Genomic DNA, 21501 nt, shown 5'->3' with positions numbered 1-21501 from the left:
TGGACTCCCATCCCATCACTAATACTTACTAGTTAGGTGTCCGTGGTGTAAAGGATAATTTTAGTGTTGTGACCTAAATTATGTAAATTATTTGGTCACCATGGATATCCCAAATATAAAAGAAATATAACCAAGTCAGTTGGAAATTTATGGTGATTTAATTGATATAGTGGAAATAAATTAAGAAGAAGGAAGAAGGAAAGGGTGTAGGATTTCTCCCACCTGGTTAGGTAAAGTTTTGGAGAGTAAGGAGGAAGGAATCAGCCTGAACTCCAAAAGGGCTCAGCCCAGATGCCTGAACCTGAATCAGCTCAAGGGCAAACTCACCATCAAACCTAGACAAATAGCTGCACCACCATGCCAAGATGTCAGAACACTTAGCACACTGCCAGCCAGAGTTGCCTCTCCAGGGAAAGCTGGAGAGAGAGCAAGTGATGTGCCTTATATAGACAGTTTTATGTCACTTTCCTGCATCTCATCTGTACCAATGATATCTTAGCTTGACTTAGGACAGCCCAGGGGTCTGTCCACTTTTTCTGCACATGTCTGTTGAAGGCCATTTCCTCAGATAATTAAATCTTTGAGTATGATACAGGCATTTCTGATCTTGTTAAACTAAGTAGGGTGGAGAAATGTATAGTTCCCAAGACTTGATTCTGTTAAACCAAGTATCTCCATTGCTACTAATCAGGAAATAGCTAAATCAAATCTTCTAAAGTATGACCTGAGTAGGGTGGAATAGTTTTAAAATTCACAATGGATAGGTCTTTGACTGTGACAAAGGTATTTCTAAAAAAGTAACAGATCATTTTTTTTTAAATTCAGTTCTTTTAGAAATTAAACAACTATGGACTTCCGGTTAAGATGGCGGCTTAGAGAAAGCTGAAGCTCAGATCTCCGGAAAACCCTTCCCGACCGATCTCAAACTAGAAGCTCCTAAGGCGCCGAAATTCAAAACGATCAACAGCACAGACCCTGGGAACCCTCCTCCTGGACCTGGACCCGGTTCAAAAGGTACGGCTCCCCTTAAAAGCCAGAACCCGAGATCCCTCGGACCTCAGGGGTAGGAGCGCAGAGTCCAAGGCTCCCGGAAGCGGCAGCCGCGCCGGGCTCAGAGAGCAGGGTCTGAGGAACAACAACCCTCAGGGTCTTCTACCCAAGTCCCAGTCCGGGTGAAAGTTACTGCCTGGGGCTTCCGCTGCAGAGAGCCCGTAGGTCCGGGTGAAAGTTACTGCCTGGGGCCTCCGCTGCAAAGAGCTGGACGGTCCGGGTGAAAGTTACTGCCTGGGGCCTCCGCTGCAGAGAGCTGGTCAAAACAACAGCAACCCTCAGGGCGGGCAAGACAGCCTCACGGGCTGGATCCTGCTATCCAAGTCTCAGTGAAAGTCTGTGCTCTCGGAGCTTGGGGAAGCGGCAGCCCATCCCCCCGCAGGCCGACGAAACAGCCTCACGGCCAGGGATTCTGAAGGCAACTTCCGGAAATAGAGCCAGGGGGAGAGTGTGGCCTCGTGGTCCGACCCTTCCATTCCAGTTCCAGTGAGGCATATTCAGTTTAACCCAGGGAACGCTCATAGAACCAACATCTGCCCAGGACTAAAGCCACTGATCACCAGACAAAGACAAGAAAAGCCAATCCTCCACGTTCAGAGATGACAAATTCCACAGAAGCACAGAAGCCCCAAAATACCAAGAAAAATAAGAAGAAAGGGGCGACTCTGGACACATTCTATGGAGCCAAAATACAAAATACAGAGCAGATAGAAGAAGATATACAAGAAAATTCTCCAAAATCTTCCAAAGGAAATAGAAACTCTCCACAAACCCATGAAGAATTTGAATCAGAAAGGACCAAAAAGATGGAAGCCCTCTGGGAGGAAAAGTGGGAAATGATGCAAAAGAAATTCACGCATCTACAAAACCAGTTTGACCAAACTGTAAAAGAAAACCAGGCTTTAAAGCAAGAACTAATAAAGCAAAGCCAAAACACCAAGAAATTAGAAGAGAACATAAAATATCTCACCGACAAGGTGATAGATCTGGAAAACAGGGGGAGAAGAGAAAATTTAAGAATAATTGGACTCCCAGAAAAGCCAGAAATAAACACCAAACTGGACATGGTGATACAAGATATAATCAAAGAAAATTGCCCAGAGATTCTAGAACAAGGGGGCAATACATCCACTGACAGAGCTCACAGAACACCTTCTACACTAAACCCCCAAAAGACAACTCCCAGGAATGTAATTGCCAAATTCCAAAGCTATCAAACAAAAGAAAAAATCCTACAGGAAGCCAGAAAAAGACAATTTAGATATAAAGGAATGCCAATCAGGATCACACAAGACCTTGCAAGTTCTACGCTGAATGATCGTAAGGCATGGAACATGATCTTCAGAAAGGCAAGAGAGCTGGGTCTCCAACCAAGAATCAGCTACCCAGCAAAACTGACTATATACTTCCAAGGGAGAGTATGGGCATTCAACAAAATAGAAGACTTCCAACTTTTTGCAAAGAAAAGACCAGAGCTCTGTGGAAAGTTTGATACCGAAAATCAAAGAGCAAGGAATACCTGAAAAGGTAAATATTAAGGAAAGGGGAAAAATGTTATCTTCTTCTTTTACTCAAACTCTCTTCTATAAGGACTACATTTATATCAACCTATGTATACTAATATGTGGGGAAAATGTAATGTATAAATAGGGGGTAAAGAAAGACCAAATAGAATAATGGTTCTCACACAAAGATTCACAGGGGAAGGGGAGGGGAAGAAAACTCCTATAAGAAGGAGAGGAAGAGAGGGGGGGGGGGGTTACTTAAACCTCAATCTCAGGGAAATCAACTCTGAGAGGGAAAAACATCCAGATCCATTGGGATCTTGAATTCTATCTTACCCAACAAGGGTAAGGAGAAGGGAAAACCAAGGGGGGGAGGGGGAGAGGGAGAACAAAAAGGGAGGGAAAGAGAGGGGGGAGGGGGAGGGAACAAAAAGGGAGGGACTAAAAAGGGAAACATCAAGGGAGGGGACAAGGGGGACTGATTCAAAGTAAATCACTGGACTAAAAGGTAGAGCCGAAGAAGAAAAGGTTAGAATTAGGGAAGGCAATCAAAATGCCAGGGAGTCCACAAATGACAATCATAACTTTGAACGTGAATGGGATGAACTCACCCATAAAACGTAGACGAATAGCTGAATGGATTAGAATCCAAAACCCTACCATATGTTGTCTTCAAGAAACACACATGAGGCGGGTTGACACCCACAAGGTCAGAATTAAAGGATGGAGTAAGACCTTCTGGGCCCCAACTGATAGAAAGAAGGCAGGAGTGGTAATCATGATATCTGATAAAGCCAATGCAAAAATAGACCTGATCAAAAGGGATAGGGAAGGTAATTATATTTTGTTAAAAGGGACTCTAGACAATGAGGAAATATCATTAATCAACATGTATGCACCAAATAATATAGCACCCAAATTTCTAATGGAGAAACTAGGAGAATTGAAGGAAGAAATAGACAATAAAACCATACTAGTGGGAGACTTAAACCAACCATTATCAAATTTAGATAAATCAAATCAAAAAATAAATAAGAAAGAGGTAAAAGAAGTGAATGAAATCTTAGAAAAATTAGAATTAATAGACATATGGAGAAAAATAAATAGGGATAAAAAGGAATACACCTTCTTCTCAGCACCACATGGCACATTCACAAAAATTGACCATACATTAGGTCACAGAAACATAGCACACAAATGCAAAAAAGCAGAAATAATGAATGCAGCCTTCTCAGATCACAAGGCAATAAAAATAATGATTAGTAATGGTACATGGAAAACCAAATCTAAAACCAATTGGAAATTAAACAATATGATACTCCAAAACCGTTTAGCTAAAGAAGAAATCATAGAAACAATTAATAATTTCATCAAGGAAAATGACAATGGCGAAACATCCTTTCAAACCTTTTGGGATGCAGCCAAAGCGGTAATCAGAGGCAAATTCATATCCCTGAAAGCTCATATTAACAAACGAGGGAGAGCAGAGATCAATCAATTGGAAATGCAATTGAAAAAACTCGAAAGCGATCAAATTAAAAACCCCCAGCAGAAAACCAAATTAGAAATCCTAAAAATTAAGGGAGAAATTAATAAAATCGAAAGTGATAGAACTATTGATTTAATAAATAAGACAAGAAGCTGGTACTTTGAAAAAACAAACAAAATAGACAAAGTACTGGTCAATCTAATTAAAAAAAGGAAGGAAGAAAAGCAAATTCACAGCATTAAAGATGAAAAGGGGGACAGCACCTCCAATGAGGAGGAAATTAAGGCAATCATTAGAAATTACTTTGCCCAATTATATGGCAATAAATACACCAATTTAGGAGAAATGGATGAATATATACAAAAATACAAACTGCCTAGACTAACAGAAGAGGAAATAGAATTCTTAAATAATCCCATATCAGAAATTGAAATCCATCAAGCCATCAAAGAACTTCCTAAGAAAAAATCCCCAGGGCCTGATGGATTCACCTGTGAATTCTATCAAACATTCAGAGAACAATTAACCCCAATACTATACAAACTATTTGACATAATAAGCAAAGAGGGAGTTCTACCAAACTCCTTTTACGACACAAACATGGTACTGATTCCAAAACCAGGCAGGTCAAAAACAGAGAAAGAAAACTATAGACCAATCTCCCTAATGAATATAGATGCAAAAATTTTAAATAGGATACTAGCAAAAAGACTCCAGCAAGTGATCAGAAGGATCATTCACCATGATCAAGTAGGATTCATACCAGGGATGCAGGGCTGGTTCAACATTAGGAAAACCATCCACATAATTGACCACATCAACAAGCAAACTAGCAAGAACCACATGATTATCTCAATAGATGCAGAAAAAGCCTTTGATAAAATACAACACCCATTCCTATTAAAAACACTAGAAAGCATAGGAATAGAAGGGTCATTCCTAAAAATAATAAACAGTATATATCTAAAACCAACAGCTAATATCATCTGCAATGGGGATAAACTAGATGCATTCCCAATAAGATCAGGAGTGAAACAAGGATGCCCATTATCACCTCTACTATTTGACATTGTACTAGAAACACTAGCAGTAGCAATTAGAGAAGATAAAGAAATTGAAGGCATCAGAATAGGCAAGGAGGAGACCAAGTTATCACTCTTTGCGGATGACATGATGGTCTACTTAAAGAATCCTAGAGATTCAACCAAAAAGCTAATTGAAATAATCAACAACTTTAGCAAAGTTGCAGGATACAAAATAAACCCACATAAATCATCAGCTTTTCTATATATCTCCAACACAGCTCAGCAGCAAGAACTAGAAAGAGAAATCCCATTCAAAATCACCTTAGACAAAATAAAATACCTAGGAATCTATCTCCCAAGACAAACACAGGAACTATATGAACACAACTACAAAACACTCGCCACACAACTAAAACTAGACTTGAACAATTGGAAAAACATTAACTGCTCATGGATAGGACGAGCCAATATAATAAAAATGACCATCCTACCCAAACTTATTTATCTATTTAGTGCCATACCCATTGAACTACCAAAATACTTCTTCACTGATTTAGAAAAAACCATAACAAAGTTCATTTGGAAGAACAAAAGATCAAGGATATCCAGGGAAATAATGAAAAAAAACACATATGATGGGGGCCTTGCAGTCCCAGACCTCAAACTATATTACAAAGCAGCAGTCATCAAAACAATTTGGTACTGGCTAAGAAACAGAAAGGAAGATCAGTGGAATAGACTGGGGGAAAACGACCTCAGCAAGACAGTATACGATAAACCCAAAGATCCCAGCTTTTGGGACAAAAATCCACTATTCGATAAAAACTGCTGGGAAAATTGGAAGACAGTGTGGGAGAGACTAGGAATAGATCAACACCTCACACCCTACACCAAGATAAATTCAAAATGGGTGAGTGACTTAAACATAAAGAAGGAAACCATAAGTAAATTGGGTAAACACAGAATAGTATACATGTCAGACCTTTGGGAGGGGAAAGGCTTTAAAACCAAGCAAGATATAGAAAGAATCACAAAATGTAAAATAAATAATTTTGACTACATCAAACTAAAAAGCTTTTGTACAAACAAAACCAATATAACTAAAATCAGAAGGGAAACAACAAATTGGGAAAAAATCTTCATAGAAACCTCTGACAAAGGTTTAATTACTCATATTTATAATGAGCTAAATCAATTGTACAAAAAATCAAGCCATTCTCCAATTGATAAATGGGCAAGGGACATGGATAGGCAGTTCTCAGATAAAGAAATCAAAACTATTAACAAGCACATGAAGAAGTGTTCCACATCTCTTATAATCAGAGAGATGCAAATCAAAACAACTCTGAGGTATCACCTCACACCTAGCAGATTGGCTAACATAACAGCAGAGGAAAGTAATGAATGCTGGAGGGGATGTGGCAAAGTAGGGACATTAATTCATTGCTGGTGGAGTTGTGAACTGATCCAACCATTCTGGAGGGCAATTTGGAACTATGCCCAAAGGGCGACAAAAGAATATCTACCCTTTGACCCAGCCATAGCACTGCTGGGTCTGTATCCCAAAGAGATAATGGACACAAAGACTTGTACAAAAATATTCATAGCTGCGCTCTTTGTGGTGGCCCAAAACTGGAAAACGAGGGGATGCCCATCAATTGGGGAATGGCTGAACAAACTGTGGTATATGTTGGTGATGGAATACTATTGTGCTCAAAGGAATAATAAAGTGGAGGAGTTCCATGGAGACTGGAACAACCTCCAGGAAGTGATGCAGAGCGAGAGGAGCAGAACCAGGAGAACATTGTACACAGAGACTAATACACTGTGGTATAATCGAACGTAATGGACTTCTCCATTAGGGGCGGGTGTAATGTCCCTGAACAACTTTCAGGGATCCAGGAGAAAAAAAAAAACACCATTCATAAGCAAAGGATAAACTATGGGAGTGGAAACACCGAGAAAAAGCAACTGCCTGAATACAGAGGTTGAGGGGACATGACAGAGGATAGACTTTAAATGAACACTCTAATGCAAATACTATCAACAAAGCAATGGGTTCAAATCAAGAAAACATCTAATGCCCAGTGGACTTACGCGTCGGCTATGGGGGGTGGGGGGGGAGGAAAAGAAAATGATCTATGTCTTTAACGAATAATGCTTGGAAATGATCAAATAAAATATATTAAAAAAAAAAAAAATAAAAGAAATTAAACAACTATTCATACACCTGTATAAAATGGATGGGAAAAATAATGACACTTCCTTACTGACAAATTTGTTCATCATGTCAGAGACAGCACAACTAATGTCAATACTAAAATGAGCATTGCTACATGTCACACAAAAATAGACATGGATAACTTTAAAAATTAAGATAAGTTGAGTGGTTGATAATGTGATGAGCAATAAAGAGTAAAAACAAAAATGGAGAAATATGGTAATATCCCTTAAAATTAATAATATTGGTAGATAGCCTTGTCGGTAGACAATGCTAAATCGGGCTGTTACTTCATCTGATTTGATTGAGAAAGCTCCTTCTATAATTATGAATTTGTGAAATAATGAATCTCTCACCACTATACCTTTGAACAAGTTATTCCCTATCTATATCTAAAATATGCTCCCTTGTCACTTTTCATTTCTGAATCCAGATACTGATCAAATACGAACTCCCACACAAGATCGCCAACCTAGTTGTTTCTCTCCCCAAAATTACTTTGTATTTACATTTGATATACACTGGTGTCCCTTCCCCCCCCCCCCCCATTAGTAGTTTCCTTCAACCAGGAAGCTACCTAGCACCAGCACCAGCAATTCCAATTTCATTTTTTCACTTTCCCCTTCCTTTTGTTTAGTAGGGGAGTAGGAGGTCACTAAAGAATATGCTAAGGGACAGGGGACAGACAGACAGCGAGAGAGAGAGAGAGAGAGAGAGAGAGAGAGAGAGAGAGAGAGAGAGAGAGAGAGAGAGAGAGAGAGAGAGAGAGAGAGAGAGAGAGAGAGAGAGAGAGAGAGAGAGAGACAGAGACAGAGACAGAGACAGAGAGACAGAGAGAGACAGAGACAGAGACAGAGAGACAGAGACAGAGACAGAGGACAGAGACAGAGACAGAGTCAGAGTCAGAGAGAGAGAGAGAGAGAGAGAGAGAGAGAGAGAGACTTTGTGTGTACAGATTTATATTCCTGGTTTCAGTCATCTACAGTCATTCTTGTACTGATACAGGGCCCTTCTGTAGTTTGCATTTATTTACCTGGATATGCATGTTTGAATGTAAGCACTTTGAAGGCAGGGACTGTTTTGCCTTTTGTCTTGCATCACCAGCACTTAACACATTGCCTTGTAGATAAGCTTTTGAATCAAACTTGTTGAAGTGAATGGTGAACAAGTCCGAGAAATAGATCATAAGGATTCTTGAGGGCACTTTTAGGGATCTTTGCATCTTGTGTCTGTATTCCTAATAGAATACTTTCCTCTGTAGGTGTTTGACCAAAGTCGATTGAGTTGATTTGTTGAGCAGTGGGGCATGATAAAAAGGAAAGAGATTATTACCAAGACTCAGGTACATGTTCTCCTCTAATGTGGCATCATAAAGATGGAGGAAAAAGAGGAAATTCAGCATCAGGATATAGCAACTAGTGATCTGAACTTAGTAGATCAAGTTTGCTTAGCAGGGAAATGGCCACTTAACTCAGGATGTTAATAGCAGGGGGTAGGATTTTGAGTTTAAATCAGAAGAAGAATCCAGCCCTTAGAGCAGCCAGTTTTCCCACTGGAAATTTCCCCATTCCCTCACAAGACTACTGCTGAAGGAGGGGCCATCTGGGATGATTCCCCACATATACAAACCAAATATAAAACCTTTTCCCATCTGCCACTGTCTTCTTCCCCTCTGCTCTGCCCCTCCAACCCCAGCTCTGCAGATGCAGATGCAGCCCCCAGGGACTCCAAACAGATGGGGCCAGTACCAACCAGCCTGGCATATTTTCACTCCATCTGGCACATTATTCTTGGAATGGTCACAGGATGAGAAACTAGATTAGGTAAGACCATCAACAAGGGATATGTGAGGGGTTTTAAAAGAACTGTCCTCATCCCCCTCCCCACCCAGACAAGCAGGCTTTCTAGTCTTACAACCAGAAGCTGCAAATACTCATGTTACCTTTTTCCATACAACATCTAATCCCTGCTAGTCATACTCCCATATGACCAGTAAGATGACCAGTGCAGGATTTGTCAATCCTTTTCACCTTCAAAATAACCTTTATGGAAAATTGGAGAAAGTAAAGCAAAGTTCTCCCAAATCCAATTATATCCCCATCATACACTCTCTGAGTTCAGGACAAGTTAAACATTCATTGTTTCTCTTTTCCTTAAGATAATAATTATGTGATTCATAATATCAAACTTCTTAGTCAAAGCAGTTCAAAGGTTTTTACAGTTGTTTACCTTGAGCTTCCACAACATTGGCATATGGCTCATTTAGCTATTATCTCAACCTATTGAACACACAAAGCACATGACATCATTAACAGAAGCAGAAAGAAAACATATTTTCTGATCATCTAATGGAGTACATGACACTGGTCCATTCTTTGTCTTATAATTGATGAAAGTACTGTCGACCACAGGTAAGTGTAACAAGGATAAATTATAGGCTGTAAACATAGTGATAGACAGTGGTTAACATCTGGTAAATATACAAAGATCTTATATGAATAAATTACAGTTGGTGACGATCACTTGTAAAAATTACAGTAATTCATGTTTGGTTAAGATAAACACTTAATTCATGCTAATTATTACAAACCATCACTATTATTATTGTTGCTGTTTTTAATAATAATGTCAAGAATTACATCAAAATTAATCTGAGAAGGTCTAAATTTAGATGAGGAAGCAAAAGAAATGTGAAGATGCACATCTCAGCTAAGATGCATAAATCTATAATACCTGGAGGGAAATTGGGAGAACCTATCCATCTAAATGGCCATAGCCATGGCCATCTTAGAGGACAAACTAGCAATGTTATTAAGTAAGTCAAATAAAATATACAGTTGGTTATGTCTTTAAAAAAAAACAAATATTTCAGGAAATTCATATTCCTTATTCAAAATTATCCTATCAACACAGTCACACCACTGAGAGGGAACCAAAAGGGAAATCACTTAAAATCTCTATTCAGTTTGTCCTTTTGCATGAATTATACATTGGAATCTCATGTTAAACAGAGATTGTTAGTCTATTAAACTTTCTTGTTTTACTGAATGGGTCAGAATCATTATCAGTACAATACATTCACTTGATTGGTCTTATAGAATATTTCAAAACATGAAAAGGATATTCATTTAAAGGGACTTGCATTTTCTGGAATAATATATGAGTTTGCAATCACTTCATTTATTATATTTTAAAAAATGAAGACTCAGGTTAGCAATTGTCACCTCCATAATACCTTCAATACAAATTAAACAATTTTTATTTAGATCCAAATTGTTTTATAACCTGACAAATGAAGGATCTATGTGTGGTAATTAGGTCCTATTGATTTTATTTATATAAACAAAGGAATATCTTGTGTAAGAGCTTTCTTTGTAGTCCCTGATTACTCAGACCCTTTTATTCTAATATTGTTCAAGATTCTACGTGCATTTATTTGGTTGGAAAGGACGGTGATGAAGACTAGTAGTAAACATTAAAAGTAGCTAAAGACCTCGTCCCCTCTGACTTCTAATCTGTATGATGATCATTTTTAAGCAAGTATGTTTTGAAGATTAATGAGAGAAATATGAAATTCTTAGAAACACAGGACACATAGAGAGATGAAAGAGAGGAGGAAAATGTAGGCAAGAAGGAAGGAGGTGGAAAGGGAAAGGGAAGAAGGGAGAAAAGAAAGAAAAAGGAGGATGAGAAAGAAGGAAAGGAGGGAAGAAACCCAAGGGAAAATGGTTTTAAGTATGTCTTGAAATTTGCCAAATATATCTCATTTCATTTTTAGACAAAATTATTAGACTGGTGAATTAGGGAATGCCATAGACATAATATAATCTTTACTTGAGAAAAGCATTTAATTCTCTCACAATATCCTTAAAAACAGGACTGAGAAATGTTGTATGTGTTTCATGGAACAGTTAGGGATATTGTAGATGGCTAAAAAGCTACAGAGTATAGTAAGTAAGGAACCTAAGTTTGATTTGTGAATGTCTCCACTGGTATGCTGAAAAGTGGTGAACTTGGCCCTATCATGTTTCATCACTTTTACAAATAATTTCAGTGAAAATATAATGGACAAAGTTATAAAATTTGAAAAGGACATATAGCAATGAGGTCCAAAATTAGGATTCAAAAATATATTAGCAGAAAATAGGAAAGTGAAAATAAGAATAAATATAAAGTCTTTAATTAATTTTTAAATCAATTACAAAGCATTAGGTATGGGAAAGCTAGAAAGTTTCCAGAAAAGGCCTAACATCTTTTGTTGACTGCAAGCTCAGTACAACTCAGTAGTAGAGTGTGGATGACCTGTTCAATCAACCCAGGACATCAAACTGAGAAAAATATTCCCAAATTCTATAGTCTGTGGAGAGATCAAGAACCATCAAGAAGTTCTAATTAGACTTGAGGCTTCATTCTACAAGCTCCTTTATTAATTAATTCCAATTATGAAGTATTCCCTGTGGAATCTGAACATGTCCCTTTAGCTCAACTCCCAACCTCTTCCTCCCAATTTCTGATATTCTGAATTACCATCTTAAGCAAAAATCCCTTTACTCTACCTTCCCATGAATTAAAAAATAATTCATTTTCAACTCAGTCTTACCCTAGACAGTCTCAATCTACTTCTGCTCTTTCATCCTTGGTAAACAAACCTCACCTTCCAAGATCTGGAACTCTAATATTCCCTTTTCTGATCATCATCTTCTCCTCTTCCAATTTTTCCACATTTTCACTCTTTCTGAACTTGCTCTTTGCCCTCACTCATCATGACTTTCTCTTGACCCACTGATTTTTTTCTCAATGACCACTTCTGTTCTAACTTCATCTCCTCTTTACTCAGCCTTGAGCAAATTGTCATCCTTTCCAGCAGTCTGCTCTTTTCAATCTTTATATTGCCCACAATCCCTTGTCTACACTACTCATTCCCAACTTTGGGTAATATCTACCTTATTTAGTTCATATTTCTGAGAACACAAAGACTCTTAGAGAAAATCCCAAAAGTATTCTGACTGGGTTCCCTACAAATTAAAATAATCTTTAACATATCTCTTATGCTCTTCCTATCAGTCTACAGCAATTATTCCAAAACATTTCTGCTTTCCACAAACATGACCCCAGGCTCTTCCCTGTCAGAAGATGGCCATACTCCTTCCTCTATTGAAGAGATACCAGCTATCCAACTCAAGCATTTTCATCTCCCAACCTCCACGCCTTGAAATGTTCCAATAATTTCTCCTTCCCTCAGATGGCAATAGATGGCAAGGCAATCTTCATCCTTACCAAGGCTAAGCCCTTTGATTCCACACATATCCTTGGTCTCATTATTATACTTCTCACTTGGGACTTAGCTTCTTTTGAATCTTAGCCTTCTATTCATATTATCTAGGTGAGAATCATCAAAAGGTTAAGTCTGAAACCTCCTGGTCCAGATGCCAGTTTTGCTGGTCAGAATCCATTGTCCAGGCTAAAATAAATTAATTCTTGGCTAATGGAAAGAGTGATATCATCAAGAGCAGATTAATGGCCATATTACTTCAAGCCAACACATTTCTTTAGTGCTACGTCACCATGAGTTTGGGTGGTCTGGTCTGGTAGAAGAGATGCTCTTCCCTTCCTCATTTATCCTTCTTGGAAATCCCAGTTCCCTTCAAGGCTAAGCCCCAATGTGACCTGCTATAAAAGGCCTTCCCTAGTTCTCACAATGGTTAGCAATCCTCAAGCACTGCCCTACAAAATCGCTTTGTAATTCTTCTATACATATTTGTTACTTACTCGTGCCTGTACGTGTTGCTTCCCTCCAACAGAATGTCAGCTTCTAGAGGGCAGAGTGCCTTCCACATAGTGGGTTCTTAATGAACACTGATTAATTGATATTAAATTATGAAAATTTTCACTTAAGAAGGCTTTAAAATTAGTCTTAACAAAGAAAAATGTTTCAGAATGCACTTTACAATTACACACGCTACAGAATTTAATACATTATTACTACAGACCCAAATTTGCAACTACAAACAGACATTGTATGTGGTCATCACTCACTGTTCCATGTTAGTATTCCTTATCACACATTTGGGAGTAAGAGGAGATGATCAATAAAAATAAAATCTACCCCCAAGTAACCCCCATTACAGCCAACAATGAAATTGTCCTATACTAAGCATTCAACAGTTAGAGGCAGCTTTGCCCTCCATCTATAATGCGGTCATGTAACAGGAATGGAGCATCTGTTTGACAGCATACAAGGCTATCCCCGTACAAAGCCCCACACTTTGGGATAAGGAGGGCACAATAACACTGCATCCACCAGAAGCCACAGGGGTACTTTTCAGGAGGCAAAATGGAATTACTGGAGTTGGAATTTGGCCAGGACACTGGGGCTAAATACTCTTACTCTTATGAAAAGTGCCTTGCAATTGTTAATGACCTCAAGTTGTCAGGTTCTCAGTTTTGTGTCTTCTGTGAAAAGAAAGACTGATTAGATCATTTAAGTAAATCCCTCTGCAGGCTTCTTTAGCCTCTGATCTTCTAGATATGTTTTAATCACAGACACATTATCTTGATTCAATTAAATGGTTGGAGATCAGTGTGAAAAACTCAAAGTTATATGGTGCCAAATATATACATCCATTATATATAATACATATATACATGTGTTATATGTACACTTGATTTGTTCCCTAGTGGATTAATTTAGGGATTCAGCAATCCCTACTTGGCCTGAATCATGCTGTTTGAAAGAGTGCATAATATCCTAATTATCCAAGAACCCTTATCTTTATGAGTTTCCAGAGGAGTGATAACTCCTAAGTGGGGAGATTAGACTTAATAATATATCCCTGAAATTGAGGCACTGTTTCAGAGGACTCTCCTGTAAGCAGTAATTCTAAACAATAAATCTTTTATTATATTTACCAAAAATACTTACCTCTAATAAGAAACTTTAAATACATTTATCTAATTCTTTTGCACTAGAGAGGCTTGGAAAGTGTTCTGGTTTCTTTAAGGAATAAGTAAACTGTTCATCTTCATTCCAATAGGATTAAAACTGTAAATATTGTAACCTGGAAGACATAATCTAGGAAGAAAAACATTTGTTTTCCTTATCAGATGTCCAAACCCAGGAAGTAGAGGAGAAGAGGAAAAAAAGAATACTCTTGTCAAAAGTTCTACCTACCCTGGGAAGCACCATCACTCATAACCCCACGAAATGGAATATATTAATTTCAATGCCTTCTTCCTAAATTTTTAATGTAGGGTCAAGAGTTTTTCTCCCTTGAGTGAATTGTTTGTCTATTCACCTCACTCTTCTCTTACATATATTCAAATTAATCTAAGCTTTATTAAAATCTAACATGACTCTGAGTAAGTCATTTAACCTGTTAGGGTCCCAATTAGTTCTTCTGTAATACTACAGAGGAATGAACTATCTCTTGGGCCCTTCCAGATTCCCAGATCTAAAATTCTTTGATTCTATGTTAGACCCCATTTGTCAGATTCCAACCATTTGTAGAACAAGTAGCAAAGAAGCTGACCAAGGGTACTATGAAGAGAAGGGGAGAGGAAAGTGGGATCATTCAGAAGCCAATTTTTAAGGAATAACTGGCCAGTGGTGGAGTGGGTGACAGGTACGAGTGTGACAATAGAAGGGGAGCCTAGACACCACCCAAACTAAATTAACTATTGTCCAAAGCTCTTGGCTATCAGTTTGACTTGTTCTATCTCCTACCCAAAATAGTGGGGAGAAAATAACTATTTTGTCATTAAATCAAGACGTAGAGCAGAATATTCATGAGTCACTCAAGATATTAATAATTCCTCCTTTCTCACTTGGAGAGGCAGAGTTTCATGGTTATCTAGGTTGAAAGTGTCAAAGCCAGACCTCATTTATGTTGAATCAGACTAAAATGTAATTGGGAAATGTTGAACAAAATAAATAAAAATATAATATAATATAAATAATGTTAGCATGTGATTTTCTAGGTCATTATGCCTAAAGTCTACAGGGATCCATTTCTATATGAGTTTGACTCCACTGGTCTACATCATGTTTATATTTTTTTTAAGTAAAGATGATCAAAAATTGAAGAATTAAGTAAAAATTAAGCTCAAGTATCACCTGTTCATTAGTATATTTCCTTTTCCCCATGGTTCCTAGAATTCTCCCTCCAAAAACAAAATTGGGTTTGAATTTATTTATCTATGTACATGTTGTTCTCAGCCCTCTCTCCTCCAGTAGAGTAAGTAGAGTATAAACTTCTTGAGGGCAGAGATGATCTCATTTTTGTATTCATATCCCCAGTACCTAGCACAAGTTCTGGCACATGGGTGCCTAATAAATGCCTATTGGAATTTAAGAGATTAACATTCCAGATACTTTTAATTTATCTTATAACCTCCTTAAAGATTTATCCACTATTTTTGTTGTTGAGTCATTTTCATTTGTGTCAGACTTTTCATGACCCCATTTGGGGTTTTCTTGGCAAATATATTGGAGTGGTTTGTCATTTTCTTTTCTAGTTCATTACACATGACCTCAGATTTGAGGTCATGTTTGAACTCAGAAACATGAGCCTTCCTGACTCCAACTCCTATACCAACTAGCTTCCCTTTATCCATTATTGTCTTCCATAAACAAAGAACCAATTATATTTAATAACATCATTTTACAATCACTTTCTTTTTTAAAAAATGAAAATGGAAGCAACAAATCCAGTAGCTGTATCTCTATAGCCATACTATTCTCATAATCTCATAGCCTTCCCTTTCTTCAAAGTTCTACTAAAAATTCTTATAAATCAATTCCACCTCGGTCTAACCACTCCTCAATTATGCAGCATTCAGCAATAGATACGTGGTTGATACTATTTTAATTCATACTTGGAAATGTAGGCAGGGGAGCAGTTTCAATATTTTGACCTTTTAGATGAGTATTCTGTGTTGTTCCTCCCCAGTCCAGATGTAAACCCTTTACGGTATTTCAGTTGGTATTTCTCCATAATATTCAAAAGAGTTCTTCCTGCGCATTAAATCAAACATTTGTTAAGTACTTACTATGTGCCAGGGACTGTACTTTAAGTAATAAACTAAATGTTAACTGGCCAAAACACTTACTCAAACAAATGTAGCATATCCATGCAGAAGCTCTTTTTCAATTTGGTTTTGGTTTTTTAACTTTAAGGAAGGTATTAAAAGAGGAGAAACAGGAGATCAAAGAAAAATCAGTCCCTTGATTCAAAAAATAGAATGATACTCCAAGGATAGCATACAAAATCAAAACATGCAATGATAAGTTTTATGCAGAATCAATACTAAAAGTACTCAACCCATCTGCATGCCTTGCCAATTTTTTGTTTAAAAATGCTTCTGTAAGTACTAAAAAGTCATCCTCTACTCCTATTAGCTTTCCCTACAACCTTCCTCCATTCTTCTACCTCTACCCTCTTTTCATGGCATATTAAAGAGTCATTTCTATGTCCCTTGATGAAATGGGACCAAAAGTTCTAAAAAGAGCTTTTACAAACTCCATGCCCAAAAGGAACCAGGCCTAGAAAAAAAAATCCCAGAACTTCCTTTGTATGTAACACAAACAGATTACTATTAAGGGACTTTTCTTTAACCCACTATGGAAAGATATGAAACTTGACCATAAGGCTTTCATTTCTCTCAATTTACCACTTTTCCAATCTCCCACCGTCATCATGAGTAAGCCATGAAAGCCTTGACTGAAAACTAAAGAACTGGCGTTTTGGAGGGTTGTTTTTTTTTTGGGGGGGGGGGGCATGATATGCTAATAGTATTCTTTTATCCTTCAGAAGTGGTTTCCTGGTAGTGAAAGACTTTTCCTGAACTAAATGGTGAGAGCCAGTGGAAGGAGTCTCTCTCCTCTCTATTTCTAGCAAGCTCTATGACCACCCACAAAGGTTCAATGCAAGCTCAGATATTGATGGGGGGTTGGGGGGGAGGAGGTTACATGCTGTAAAAAGCATTTTCTAAAGTTTAAAAGTATCCAACAAATAATTTACTTCAGAATACAAATTTCAAAACTACTGTAAGTTTCACTAATTTAAAAGTTTGTCAATTCCACAAACTTAAGTCATGATTTTCTCACTCTAATCTGTTTCAGTTTTTTATTCTCCTGACCTTTCCCCCATGCCACCTTCCTTCATAGTCTGTACCCCAACCCACGTGCTGAGTAGTCACCTCATAAATCGGGAAAGCCCTGTACTCTCCATGTGTCAGAAGATACCTGGTTTTCACACCTCCTCTGATTATGGGTCAGTCTCTCACTCTCCATCTTCATGTGGAAAATAGGGATAATAATGCTCATATTATCTACCTCATAGGGTTGCTACTGAGGACCAAATGACATGACACAAAGTATGTGGCTTAGCTGAAAGCATAGTACACATAATCAGCCATCATTATACCTGTTCGTACATACCCTGTCCCCTCCTCCAATAATGTACTTAGAGACAATCGTATATTGTCAACTACGGATGCCTAGGAAGCTCAAAAATGCAAATATTTTATTATAAATATAATTCCCTAACACCAGTCTTGGTGGGGGCAGCCTATTTGAAGTAGCAATATCATAAACAAGCAAGATTAAAAGTGAAATGTAGAGTAGGTATAGGATGTAGCCTCAGTGGTAACAGGATGCCTAAAACTCTGGAGCTCTAGCTATGGATTCCAGCTGTATTTTGAGAACTTGGGTAGTCTTTGAAAAAGAAAAGAAAAGAAAAGAAAAGAAAAGAAAAGAAAAGAAAAGAAAAGAAAAGAAAAGAAAAGAAAAGAAAAGAAAAGAAAAGAAAAGAAAAGAAAAGAAAAGAAAAGAAAAGAAAAGAAAAGAAAAGAAAAGAAAAGAAAAGAAAAGAAAAGAAAAGAAAAGAAGAAAAGAAAAGAAGAAAAGAAAAGAATCAGGAAAGGAAAATAAATCTCTGAGGAAAGAAAAGAGAAGAGCAGATGAGAACAGCTGGTGAATAAAAACGAAAGCTTACTCTACAGTTTGCTTATTTGATTAGACATCTAAATTAACTCTCTGCACCTACTATGCCATAAAATAGCATCAGGACCACCAAACATGGCTCCCGATGGAGAAAAAAGTCAGGAACAAAGTGATTTTTATATGCATCTTAGACAAAAATTGTGATTTTTTTCAGGCTATAAGCAGCAACAACAATTACATAACAAATATGAGTAGAACATTTTTTTACAGAAAATCAAATTGTGAGAAAGAAGGTATTGAGTTGTTTGCACATACACACACATGCATACATATAGCTATTTCATGACCTGAGACAGTCCATGGTATGCTTTTATCTGCAGGTCCATGCACACCTTGGTTTGCTTAACACCCTGAGGTATGCGGGGAGCCTCAGACACAAACACAAACAGGACTCCACAGTGACTCCTCCAGGCTCTCTCAAACCTCTTTTATGTAGGGGAAATGTACATATTTACATGGGGGAGGGAGATGGATAGTCACAAGCCTTGAGGCAGCAAGTAGGTCTTCCCTGAGGGTGGTAATGATTTAAATAAATGAAAGAAGTAGATCTAGTATCCCATGATTGGCAGAAGACTTACTTCCTATAGCAATTTCTTCTTTTCAAAAGAAAGGGAGAAAAAACTCATCTTAAAAAAGAAAAAAAAAAGATGTTCTGGTTGCTGTGGGACTTGAAAACATTCCTCCTTATTACAATTTAATAAAGTGCTTATTAACCTGATGCCACAGGGTGGCACTGTTGATCCCAGATTGTTCATTGACCCAATGGACAGCCATATTCATTGGTGCCAACCAAGATAACCACATCGGTTCTTCTATCCCATGTAAAATTTGCACAGTCAAAAGGAAGTTTATTTCTAGAAATGCAGAGCTATCTAAATCCTTCTCCCACCTCAGTTTTATTTTCCTGCCCATCCCTCAATGTCCAACTCGCAGGCCATAACTACCATCTTTCAGTAGAGCATTCCTTGCTCTCACCTTTTCCCCAGCCATATCTTATCCTTGCCTTTGCCTTTGCCTTTCCTTATAATTTAAAGCATCTTTCACTTCCCAAATTCCCATCTCCCTGGAACATATATAACCTCCTTGAGGTCAGGGGCTATTTTGTTTCTGTCTCGGTGGTCCTAGTAGCTAGCACATTGTTGATACATAATCGGTGCTTAATAAATCCCCAGTGATTCCCTACTTTGCCTCTTCTGAACCATATCTCGTATCTCTTGCTGGGCTTTCATACTCCACTTTAGATTCTAATCTTGGTAGTTTATAATCCTATAAGCTCTATAAATCAATAAATACCAGTTCAATAAAATAGTGTCATTGTTGTTCTTTTTAAGTCACCAGCGTCGTTCAAGCCAAAATATATGGGTCAAATGCAGAAGTCTTACTCAAGTTTGTCAGTTGGCCAAATTTTACATTCTTTTACCACCTGGTCCTGGTCATGGGTATTGGTCAACTCATTAGGAACTCTTGGTGGGGAAGCGTGTGCATGATAAGGTTGTTGTACATGAATGCTTTTAGAAGAGAAAACAGTAGGTTATGGACAAGAAAAAACAAATGGGAAAGGATTATGACAGTTTCATCTCCTCCCTTCTGTGGTAATTATTATTTTGCTTGTTGTGATTTATGTGCCCAGATGGTTCTTTCCTACATATGCATTCAGTCTTCCTGCTGAAAACAAATGACCGCAAACCTTAGGAAAATCACCTTTCTGAGCTGATCGGCCAGGCATTTTCTTACTTACTGATAGCCACATATAGTTTAGCCTATGATACATGCTATATCAAAGTCATTTTTTAAAACCGTTTCTTTCAAAAATAATGCCAGACTTAATTATTTTATCATCAGACCAGTAAGCTTTCCCATTATTTCATGTTAGAGTTTTTTAACAACCAGTTTTCAATGATGATGATTTAAACAAAACTTTGAACTATCTGAGTCTTTGAATAAAGAAAAATAATTGACTAATCTCATTCATAAATATTTAATAGTAAGGGGAAGCAGTGTTTGTAAGGCTTTTTTACTTAATTTTTAATGGCCATTTTATTTTTATATCACCTCATTTTCCAAATATATTTCTCCCTCATGCTCTACCCAATAAGCCATGCCTTATAAAAGAAAAGAAAGGAAAAAAATAGCAGTTCAGCAAATCCAATACACATGTTGAATCTCTTCCTATATTAGCATTCCACAAAGCACAACTACAAGCAATATAGAACCCATACCTAGTATCTTGTAGAAACCAAGCAACATAACTAGAGAAAATCATGTAAAAATATTTAATGTGTAGGCATACCTTGAATTATAACTTAGAAATACTCTTAAAAAGTTATTTGCAAATAGCTCCCTATTCCAAAGATCCTTAAACTTTTTGTGCCATGGACCCCTACAGCAGTCTAGTAAAGTCCATAGACCCCCTCCTCATAATGGAGTTTTATATATGTAAAATAAAATATCTAGCCTAACAAAATCAACCAAGCATGTTGAAGTAGTTATCAAAAGATGAAGTAAAAAAAAGTTCACAGATCCCAAGTTAAAAACCTTTGCACTAAGGATCATATACAAAAATGTTGTGTTCATACATCTGGGGTTTTTTTAATAGGGCTACAGACTTTGTTTTATTTCTCTAAGTCAAAATGTGCTTTAGAAGTTTTTTCAACAGGTTAGTTTAGGGGAACTCTTGACCAGCTGATACAGGTAACATCCCAAAGTCATGACAGTGTCTGTGATTTCGTCAGTGTGTGGAGGTCTCACTGTGAAAACTTCCTTTGCCAAAGAAGATTGGAAACTCAGCAGCTATTTATAATCTTAGAGAGTTTTTTGGAGTATTGAAGGATTAAAATTACTTCTTCAAGCCATGATTTGAACCCAGGTGTTCCCAGTTCCAAGGCTGGATGCTCATGAACAAAACCACATTAATTCTCTAAATTCTACCTAGAAACTCTGAAATAAGAATTTCCCATGGACCCCTCCAAACAATGGTTATTTAAATAAGAATAATTTTCTAAATAAAAGTATCTAAGCTACATTATATATTCCCTGTTATAGACACTAAAATATATAACTCAGAAAACATCAGTGAGGGACAGTGTAGGCTATACTAAAGAACACTGCATTTAGAGCCAAGAATTGGTCTCATCCTGCAGTTCTGCCTCTTCCCATCAGCGTAACCTTGAGAAAGCCATTTGAACTCTTCCAGCTCTGACTCATTTTCC

At 37.5% G+C, this 21501-nt stretch overlaps 1 protein-coding gene and 1 non-coding gene across 3 annotated transcripts in view; both read right to left on the bottom strand.

Annotated features, from left to right (window-relative positions):
- The window catches only part of NEBL (nebulette), a 479586-nt gene that overhangs the window by 372247 nt on the left and 85838 nt on the right, over positions 1–21501 (bottom strand). The window lies entirely within an intron of this gene.
- On the bottom strand, positions 18606–18663 carry MIR12391 (microRNA mir-12391). The gene has a single exon (NR_162964.1). It is a non-coding gene; the product is annotated as a microRNA mir-12391 (primary transcript).

Source organism: Monodelphis domestica, chromosome 5 (assembly GCF_027887165.1).
Source record: "Monodelphis domestica isolate mMonDom1 chromosome 5, mMonDom1.pri, whole genome shotgun sequence".
In the NCBI taxonomy this organism is placed as follows: Eukaryota; Metazoa; Chordata; class Mammalia; order Didelphimorphia; family Didelphidae; genus Monodelphis; species Monodelphis domestica.
The sequence above is the reverse complement of the archived record's forward strand: the minus strand, read 5'-3'. Positions and strand labels throughout refer to the sequence as shown.